Below are 10,426 nucleotides of genomic sequence, written 5' to 3'. Positions count from 1 at the left end.
GATCTAGAAATTTTTTTGAGTGTGGGCATATTAAAAAAATTGTTTTTAGAGGGATTCGAACCAGTGGATAAAGTTTTTGATGCCAATTAAGCTGTGAAATCTTCATTAAATTGTATGTAAATAATTGTATTTGTGTAAAATTTACGGGGGGGCAGCTGCCCCCACCTTACATAACCTAGATCCGCACACCGGGACTCAACCATGCAGCCAGGGCCAATAGCCACGTCAGGCCCAATCAAACATCGTTTTCCAATCTCTGTTGTTTCATCCACAAGAACATTCCCTAAAATGTGTACATGGACCAGTGGCTAGCTTTAAAGGCGATTATTTTCCTCAAAGAGTCTAAATAAAGTCTTAGACCGGTGATGTAGTCTTTGTGGTTGACCAATGTGACGCACCATCGCTTAGAGCTTTCCCGCTTTGGTGATCTTAAGGGAATATCTCTTTCTCGATTGAAGTCGGTCTTAGCTCAGATACGATCAAGACCAACAGAACAACAGAATTTATATTTTAAACTAGCTTCATTTAACTCGCGTTCTCTACAAGCATCTTCATTGTACCTTCTGATGTTGGTCTTTTTTTACATTTTTTTTTCAAAAGCATTATCACGCATGCATGTTCTTCCAACTCCAGCCATTTCACTTACCCTTACCACCATCTTCAAACGTCGTTCATCATATTTTTGTGCAAAACACCTGAAATGAATCATGATGCACTACAATATATATATGGAATCTTAATTGATGAAACAAATATTTTAATGTAAACGCGAAGAAGATCTGACAGTAACAAAGTCAGAGTGACTCACTTCACACCTGGTGCAAGAAAGTGTAAGATAGTCAGAACGATCTTCACGCTCGCTTGGTAACGAGTGAGTTCTTCTGATACAAGAACAATAGACGAGAGAAACGAGATCATCAGATTGGATTAGATTTTTTTTTGCTAACTTGTAAATATCATATAAAATGAAAGTTGGGTGTTACAAAAGTACAGCCCCTATACATGAAACTTTGGCAAAAAAGAAAGTAAAAAACAAGGCAACAGATTGATTTTAACCCACAGAAGATTTCGAAACACTTAGTGAAGCCACCGCTGCATTAAGTTTCCAAAATGCTTGCGTTGTCTTCTCGCTGTGATGGTGTTCTTGATCTGCCTATCAATTCCCTTGAAAAGAATAGCAGCAGTGGTAGCCTGATTTGTAAATATTCTGGTATTCCTCTGGATCCAGATGGAATAGCAAATCGCTTGACCCACCAGTTTGCGCAGAGTCGACGGAGCTTGTATTAGATTACAACAACAATATATTACGAACGAAACAATATTTTGAGTATCTCATTAGTAACCTCATTGGATTTAGACTACCTTAAAATACATAGATCAAACAAAGTATACATATTCGCTTCATGAGGAAATTAATGTTTGTCCAAAACATTTAATAACATTGTTTGAAGAAGAATTATTATATGAGATTCAAATTTAATAAATATTAACTGGTAAATGAAGAAATATACTTCACGTTCATCAAAATATACACTAATATGTGTGCTTATATATGATGTTATAATGATAGTTTCGAGAGCTTTGGATGCTTCTTATATACTTTCAAAGTGAACAAAAGAGAAATTTTTCATAGGAAGACAAGCAATTAGAGTGTTTAAATTTCAAGCTTTGATCTTATCTGCCATTGAATTTGTCATATAACAGATATGATAAAAATTAATATATAATAGAAATGACAAACATTTACAGCAAGTGTCACTACGTCATTGCAAAACAGAAATGACTAGCATTTTGCCCAACTCATTTTTTTAATAAAAGAGTTTGGAATCAGTACCTTCTCTTTCACAGCTTCCTCCCTGTCTGAGTTTTGCTATTGTTTCTGTGACAAGCTGGTTGCTGCACCAGTTACATTTCAACGACGTTGTGTTAACAGAGCTAAACTGAGAATTTGAAATTTGCGATTTTGATGGACCAAGCTATGTACTTTCTGATACTTACTGTATGATGCTGTACAATTTCAGGTTGCAAAAGAAGCTTCTGATATGGTTCTTGCAGATGATAACTTCAGTACTATCATCTCAGCTCAACAAGTGGTTGTCTCCATTCAAACTGAGAGGTGACTATAAGTATAATCAGTAGAAAGACAAGCAGGATCGGCTTCGACATTGCTATTTTTCCAGTTGTTTAAAACACCTGTTCCCAAAACAATCAAGAAGAATTAGCCCAATTCATAATCCTATACACCAGAGACCCAGAATCAAAACTGCAAAGCAAATTTTAAAATAAAGCAATTTCTTTAGATAAATCTGCAACTAATAGAGTCAAGTAAATAGCATATTAAGAGCTATAGGGCAAAGAGAGACAACGACGCATCGACCTCTAAAAAAGCAAAATTTCCATTTTTAACTTCTAACCCTTTCCTCTACATACACACTAGCGAAGACCCAACAAGGCGATATAGATGATTACGAACTTACAGATCGAATTTGATCAGACGAATAGCCAAACTTCATGATCGACCTCTCTAGGGTTTTTCGTCGGGGTCGTAAATGCAGAAATTTATCGAGATTTTCTCAAAATCGATTCGAGATCAGATATTTTTGAAGGCGGAATTGTAAACACCATACAAGTCCTAGATGAGTGTTTAGTAGAGCGATCAAAGGAGATGATGCAAAGCTGAGGTTTAATCTGATGAAGATATGAATGCAAAATTGTTTTCTTTGTAAATGAAGGATTAATGTTTCAGGTAACCCCCACAATTGTTTTTTGTCTGCTAAAAAAGACCACATCTCTTGTTCTTGTTAGTAGTTTTAGCTTTCATTTTGAAAATGTCATTCAAACACCCCTCAGTTCTCTCGTATATAAAACCAGGCCAAAGAAAATAAATCCAAAATTAGAAAACAAGCCAATTAATTTTAAAAAATACTCTCAATGTTTGATAATACCAGTTTTTTTCTTTTTTTCTGGTAGTGATACCAGTTTTTTTTCTTTCAAAAAATAAGATCTTCTTACATTTCTATGCAATCTTTTTATTTAAGTGTGACTAATTGTATTTTTGATGAAAAGTAATTTTTTTAATCTTTATGCTTCTATTTAAACCAACCAATTTATATTATGAAATGGAGTATTATTAGGTAGAAACTTCAGTCCAATTACAAACAAAATGTTCATTAATTTCTACACCAAAAGATATAAAATTTTTTTTTTGGATATCTAAACAGTTAGGATATCCAAAGAAAAAGTATGAAGTTTGATTCTCAGAAAATACAATTTACCAGATTAATGGAGGGACACTCATACAAATTTACAAAGTAAAAAATAAAATTGTATGTCAAAGCTCGTGAGTATAGTACATATATAAAGTAATAAGCTGGCACATACCTCTTTCTTAGATGGAATGTCATGTTCTCTTAAGTGATGATTTGTCCACGCCTCAGTCTCCGTCTTTCTGAGACTTCTCGATCCCACCATGTGAGCGCATTCTTCGTGAGTTGTGCTACTGCTAGAGACACTTTCTTGGCCTCTGAATATTGGTAGTAATCAAAGATATGATCCATTCTTCTTTTCCAGTCTAGGTAAGCCTCATGATTACCTTTTCCAGCAAAGGCTGGTGGAGTAAGTGATAACACCCGATTTTGACCACTTTTGACCATTGATTTCAAATGCTTTTTTCAAAGGTTTTAATTAGTTTTAAAAACTTTTATTATGATTTCCATGTATTTGTATTTTCAAGGCTCTTTTCAGAAAACTTAGGAAATATGATGACAAAATAGAAGAAATTTACATTTTTAGCTCAGAGTCAGACCGTCAGAAGTTCAGCCTCAAATGAAGACTTTCTCACTGTCTGATCCAACTCAAATTAGGAGACAAATAAGAGGAGACAACCAGCTTTCCATAGCACTTTACATCACAAAGTTCAAACGGTGCAATAAAAAAATACATGGAGAACAAGTTGACCTAGTTCACCAGTCCCGAAAGACTCTCACCCGTGTGGGAAACACATGTTTTACCTGTCCTGGAAGAATCTCACCCCGGTGGACCTTAGGACGAGCCATAAGGCCCAACATCAAAGCCCACTTCGTCATTTCTCTTCAGAGAAGCCCTAAATGAGACCTGGAAGACCTTAAGACTTATAAATACATTGTTTAGCAGCCCTAAATGGGTGTGTGCTCCTGTAATGAGATTTTGAACCACCAAACTCTGTTTTTTAGGGTTAGACGATGGAGATGGGGATTCTTCTCCAGATCCATTGTTCTTTCTCCTTTCTATCTTATTAACTTTTCTGTTTCATTCTTTTGCATTCTTCTGTCTTTCATCATTCAATGCATCATATAGATGAGTCCCAGAGAGTCAAGTTGTTTGAAGATATCAACAAGCATATATATCGATTAGGATTTCATTGTTCCTAGCCATATTCTGATCTCATCTCTTCTAAATTATTCATAAAGCATGAGAGTAGACTCATGACCTATTCTCTGAGCCTAGGATCGATCAGAGCCATGAGAGTGCTATATCAGATCATCGGTACCTAGCTTCAGAAGAACATAGTCGCTATAGGAGTCGAGAGCTACCTATAGAGAAGATGTGAGCAGACGAATTCAATGTCTAATGCATAATCTTAAGTTTAGCATGAGAGCGAGAGTTAATTTATAGATCTAAGAGACTAGTTGATTAAGGTGACGATATTTTGTTAATCATATATATGTCTATTCTTGTTCAATGCAGATTCCCAGAAACAGATGAATATAAATCGCCCGGAAGCTAATTGGAAATGCCATCATACATCAATTAGAGTAAACCGGAGAAATCTAAATTGTCACCTATGAGTTTAAGAGTCTTTAGTTTGAGTCGATATGCTTTAGATGTTCTTTTAACAAATTCATCTTTCATTGCATTTCTTTTGAGTACTAGATTAGGTTTGTTTTAGGATCTTAACCAAAAACCCCAAATCTTTTATTGGTTTATGAGTTTGCTTACTTCCCAGTTTGTTGTTTCTCGCAGATTAGACATCCTCCCTGTGGATCGACACCCTAAGTCCTATAACGTACATCTGTGCACTTGCAGACACTAGGGTTTTATAAAATTAAAATTTTTGGAGGACCAACGGGCTTGATAAAAAATAACCCTAGGCCCGCAAGCCCATCAGTAAGCTTAAGGTCTTTGTTGCCATATCTCTCGTCTTCTATATATCTCTCGGCTTCTTTCCCTTCTACGGCGCTGAGGTTGGTCTAGACCGTGATTATTTTTCCTCCTTTGTTGTTGATTTGGGTCGGGTGGTTGATCTTCGTCGAGGCCTGGCAGGTCTTCATCAGATTCTTCCTCACCATAGTCATGTTGTTGCCTTGGTTGCTCCCTTGGTTGGTTTCCATTGTTGTTGGGTGGAGCTTGTGGTGGCAATCGTTGCTCCATGAGGTTGAGATGATCACTAAGGCTTCTCATATCGTCTAGTAGCTGTTGCATGGCATCCGGTAGTTGAGCGGCGTTGTCTCCCATGGTTGGTGTCTGCGTACAAGGACAGACAAGGGATCAAGTGCAAAAGGGTTCTTAGTAGAATAATAAAGGATAAAAAGGTGCAAGGGAAATTCGATGCTAAAAGAAATTGGCTATGTATTTTTTTTTTGATGTTAAAAGAAACGAGATAATAAGATGTAAACTTTTCTTTTCTATTTTTTTTTATACGGGATTATGAGACTTTCCTTTTTCGGCTAATTAGGTTTTCTCGATGGCTACTCGTTCTAGCAACGAGCAGCAACGAAACGATGCTAGGATTGGTGCTAAGGAAATCGATTCTAGAGATGTGGATGAATGCTTAAGACTATATGCTATGAATGTAGGCGGATGACATAGAAACTCTTCTTTTTTTTTTAATGAGTATGCGACAAGAAACTAAATGCAAAAGATGTAACCTAAAGGTATGAAAGGATAAAACCTGGTTTGGAACCTTTCGGCTCTGATACCAGATGATATAGGCATGGGCCTATGGGTAGTGATGGATCCTTGTTGCTGGTTGTGTAACTCTCTCAACAAGAAGAATAGATGACTTCGAGGTGGAAGTGGATGGGACTTGATCAGCTGGTTGTGTAACTCTCTCTGATTAAGTCAAGAGATGGAATGGATTGATGCACACAGTGAAAAGGAAGGTCACAAGAAGGCTCTATGGACTGAACTCTGATAAGACCGGCAAGGGATGGATCAAACACCAGCTCTCAAGAGAAGAATCAAACACCAACTCTAAGACGAATTCAAAGAATCCAAAGACAAGTCTATTGCTTGAAGAAGTGCGTTATTTTATTGATGCTAGCGTAAAAATACAGGGCTGCTTATAAGGGACTTTATAAGAGAGTCTGACGCTGCTTTGCCCTTCCTGGGGACCTGAAGCAAATACAATAAATGACACAAATTCTGGGACTCTAAAGAAGCGAGTACAGACTCATGCAATAAGTAGAGAAATTAATATTCTAAAACTTAAAACTATGAATAGAACCTGTAAAACAAACCAAAGACAGAAAACCAAGTTAGGCAAGTAAATAATTGTATTCATTAGCTTACCTTGGTGGATTGGACGGCTATGATGGTCTTAGGTTGGCGTGATGATGATGCTGAACAGGGACACTTCCTTGTTGGGTCAGAGAAGTGGCAATTCAGTTGTTGGGCCGTCTTGTATAATATAGGCTTCTTCTTCATTAGACTCTTCCGGGCTTCTTGATAACACTAGATTTTGACCATTTTTATGGATCACTTTAATATCTTTTACAGGTGTTTTTACTCCATTTTCAAAGGTTTTCAAAGGATTTCTATGTTTCCGGGTTTTAAAAGACTTTTCAGGTAATTTGGGATAAAGAGGCACAAAATGGAACAAAAAGACTCGTTTGGATAAATGCAGACCGTCAGAACTCTCATAGAGAGACGAAGACCTTCTCACCATCTGATCACCCCCAAAATTGGACAACTTATAGAAGAATCAACCAGCTTTCAAATGCACTTGGTTTGGAGACATTTCAACGGTTGGATCTCAAGATATTCCATTAGCCCCGGAGCTACTCGAAGTCGGCCAGCAAGTCACGCGACCGCGGCCAACAACCTATTTCCCGCGGTCAGAAGCTTCCCGACCGCGGCCAACCAACCAATCCCCGCGGTCACGACACACCCGACCGCGGAAATCAAGCTCCGAATCAAAGCCCATGTATCTGAAGCCCAAAGTCATTCTCAGCCTCAATTCCGGAACCCTAGAGACCATGGAGTATTGGAGACTATAAATACATGTCATTTAGGTCGTTTTTAGAGAGAACCCTTCATAATTTACATAAACCCTTTTTCTTTAGCCGTTTTTATGAGATTTTTGTAGAAGATTGTTCAAGTCCGAGTTCTTCAATAGAGAAGCTTTCTTTATCTCTTTTCTTTACTGTTTTTCATTACTTTTATTAAAACCGATGATGATGTCGACCTCAGCCATGTCTGAGTAGATCCCGAGTTGGGCTTAGGGTTCCCGAAAGGGGCTCTCATAATCAATTAAGACATCTAGGTTTATAGATCTGGGATTTCGACTTGTTCTCTGTTTATTCTTGTTCTTATTGCATGTATGCTTGATTGATCACCTAGTATCTGATCTAGATAGTTAGTGTTGCAAAATTTTTCATTAAGTATCAGCCCTAGAATGAAACAGGTGATTTTTCCGTAGGAGTGGAAACCTACCTGCGGCGAGATCGTGAGTATTGACGAGTCTTGTGCAGCTCTTGCGTTCTCTCCCTTCCAGGGCCAGAGTGGAAACCTACTGGTCAGGGTTGCGAGAAACAGTTGGTTATGATCACGACAGTGATGTAGTCATACCACCGTACTCTAGCTCTAGAACCCATATATCGTTATCCGTCAATCCCAATTTATCTACCCTAGTGTTAAAACCGATTATGATCCCTTAGAGTTCCCAAAAGCTCAGCGTTTTTAGCCATAGTTTACAATTCCATCGATTTTTATTTGCTTACTTAAACCTGCATTTCAATTCCCTTAGTTCGATATTTTACTTGCTTTACTAGTCTTTCATTCGATATTTTACTTGCTTTATTAGCCTTTCATTCGATTTCTATACTTGCTTTCTAGGATAGATTTAGTTGCTTTCTTTTGTTTTAGTTTAATTCGTGATAAACAACCCCTCTTTAAAACCAATCTAGTCTAGGCATAAAGTTAAAAACCGTAGAAGAATACCAGGCACACAAATCTCTGTGGATTCGATCCCTAAATACTACAACTGATTAGCTGTGCACTTGCGGCTTTCATTTGTTTTGTTAAGGGTAAAACTTGTTCCCTCACGCAGTTGACACGACATCACTTCTTTCTTGGACCATGGCCTTAAAGCTTGGGTACAAAGAGTCTTCTTGCTCGTGGATACTAAGTAAAGCTTCAATGGCTTGATTAAACTCCTCACTCAAGACTCTAGTTCCTGATCTTGTTCTCGGTCCTTGTCTCACGGCTGGTATAGGTGGTGCTTGTGGTTTCATGCCTTCATCAATATAGTCCTTTGTTCTTTGCAGGTATCATTGTTCTTTGCAAGTATCACATGAAATTTCTGGCTATTTTCCAAAGGTCTAAACCTGGATTACTTAAGTATCTTCCCAAAACTCTAACAATGTACTCTAAATCAGGATGCTTATGATCTGCTCAAAGTTATCTTCCCTAGAGCTACACTGCATGAGCACATATATGTTATTGTAGTATATAGAGGTCGAACCACAGAGACTCGAGGTCGCACAATAAGCTTTATAGGTTCTAATTAAGCTAAGTGAAATCAACAAAATAGAAATCCTTAGTGCAATAAAAGAGTTTTGAATCCGATGAGAAAGGGTTAGGCTTAGGGTGTTTCACAAGAAATCAGAGAATGCAAATCAATCAATCAGTCATGATTCAGATTTACCGCAGTTCATGAACTCAAATCACTAAATTATAATTAGCCAATTTTCACTGCAAGAATTATCTAAGTTAAAAACATAGAATTTCAAATTTTTTTGCAAATCCTAAAGACTAAACAAGTATTAAGTCCAAGTTTGATTTGTTCACAAAATAACTAAATCAAATTTCTTTGCAGATTTTTAATTTGCTCACCCTAGGTTCTATCAGATAATCAACCACACTTTCATTTCAAATCAGTTAAATTAAGATCTAAGTTCCATGTGATCAGTAAAAAATTAGATTTAAGAAACAACCTATGGCATCAGATTATGAATCCTAACATACCAGTTAACCTAACATTCAAAGAGTTCCTTTATAAGAACCCAAAACCTAACAAACGGACTACTCAGACATGAAGATTGAAACAATAAACATGATTGAATAGATTGTAGTAAAGAATAATAGGTTTAATAAACAGGGTTTCAAAATCTTCTCTCTAATAAACAGAGTCTTATGGTTGTCTTCCCAAAAGCTCTCTCAAAATCTCTCTTATCCAAGTATGAAAGAAAAATCAAAAGGTAATTCAAAACAAGTGGCTGAAAAACCTAAATAAAAGCTAAAACATGAGTGGGGATTTCTTGCAAATATCAGAGACTTTTGGGAAGTTGATAAGCATTGTGATAACACCGTATTTTGACCACTTTTATAGATCATTATGATGTGTTATGCAGGTGTTTTAACTCTGTTTTTAATGGTTTTTAAAGTTTTTTCAATGTTTAGAGTTTCAAAATACTATTCAGGAAACTTGGACAAAAGATATGCAATTTAGAACAAATGAGCAATTTTGGATAAATGCAGACCTTCAGAAGTATGACAAGCGATGAAGACCTTCTCACCGTCTGATCACCCCCACAATGTGAGACAACATAGAGGGTACAACCAGCTTTCTAATGCACTTGGTTTGGAAACAATCCAACGGTTAGATCTTCGGATATTCCCGATGCAATAAAGACATAAAATGCAGTCTCGAAGGAGGACATTAGCCAGGACCGCGGCCAAGATATATTTCCCCACGGGTACAAGAATCGCGACCGTGGCCAGACAAAGTTCACTTCTCAGACGACCTAATTAAAGCCCAAGTCGATTCCCTTTCTTATTTTGGAAGTTCTAAGTGTCCATGACAACTCCAGAAGCTATAAATACCCCCTTTAGATCATTCCTAAAGGTGTGGAGAGTCTGTGTACGAACTTTAAAAAAACCCTAGAGAGTAGCCATCGATTCCGAAGAAGAATCCGCCGAGGGAGAGCATCATCGCGCCTCCACCTGCAACTCTGTTCTTCGTTTTTCTTCTTTGTTCTTTTTAATTTCCAGCAATCTCAATACGTTCATGATGCTTTTGTTACAATATGTTTGAGTAGTTTCCCAGTTGGGTTTAAAGGGATTTTTCAAAGGGAATTTCATGTGTCTTCTTCCATGAATCGATAGTTAGGATTTATAATCTTCTAGATGTTCTTTGTTTACCTTCAATCTTACTGCGTGATTCTCT

General features: G+C 37.2%; 1 long non-coding RNA gene across 1 annotated transcript; it reads right to left on the bottom strand.

Annotated features, from left to right (window-relative positions):
• Positions 1–913: 913 nt before the first annotated feature.
• LOC112089241 lies at positions 914–2,740 on the bottom strand. The gene is made up of 4 exons (XR_002900913.1): positions 2,478–2,740; positions 1,999–2,193; positions 1,835–1,896; positions 914–1,277 (listed from the first exon to the last, which is right to left on the bottom strand). It is a non-coding gene; the product is annotated as an uncharacterized LOC112089241 (long non-coding RNA).
• Between the last annotated feature and the right edge of the window lie 7,686 nt (positions 2,741–10,426).

This window comes from Eutrema salsugineum, unplaced genomic scaffold (genome assembly GCF_000478725.1).
Source record: "Eutrema salsugineum unplaced genomic scaffold, Eutsalg1_0 scaffold_12, whole genome shotgun sequence".
NCBI lineage: Eukaryota > Viridiplantae > Streptophyta > Magnoliopsida > Brassicales > Brassicaceae > Eutrema > Eutrema salsugineum.
This window is presented reverse-complemented; position numbering and strand designations above follow the sequence as displayed.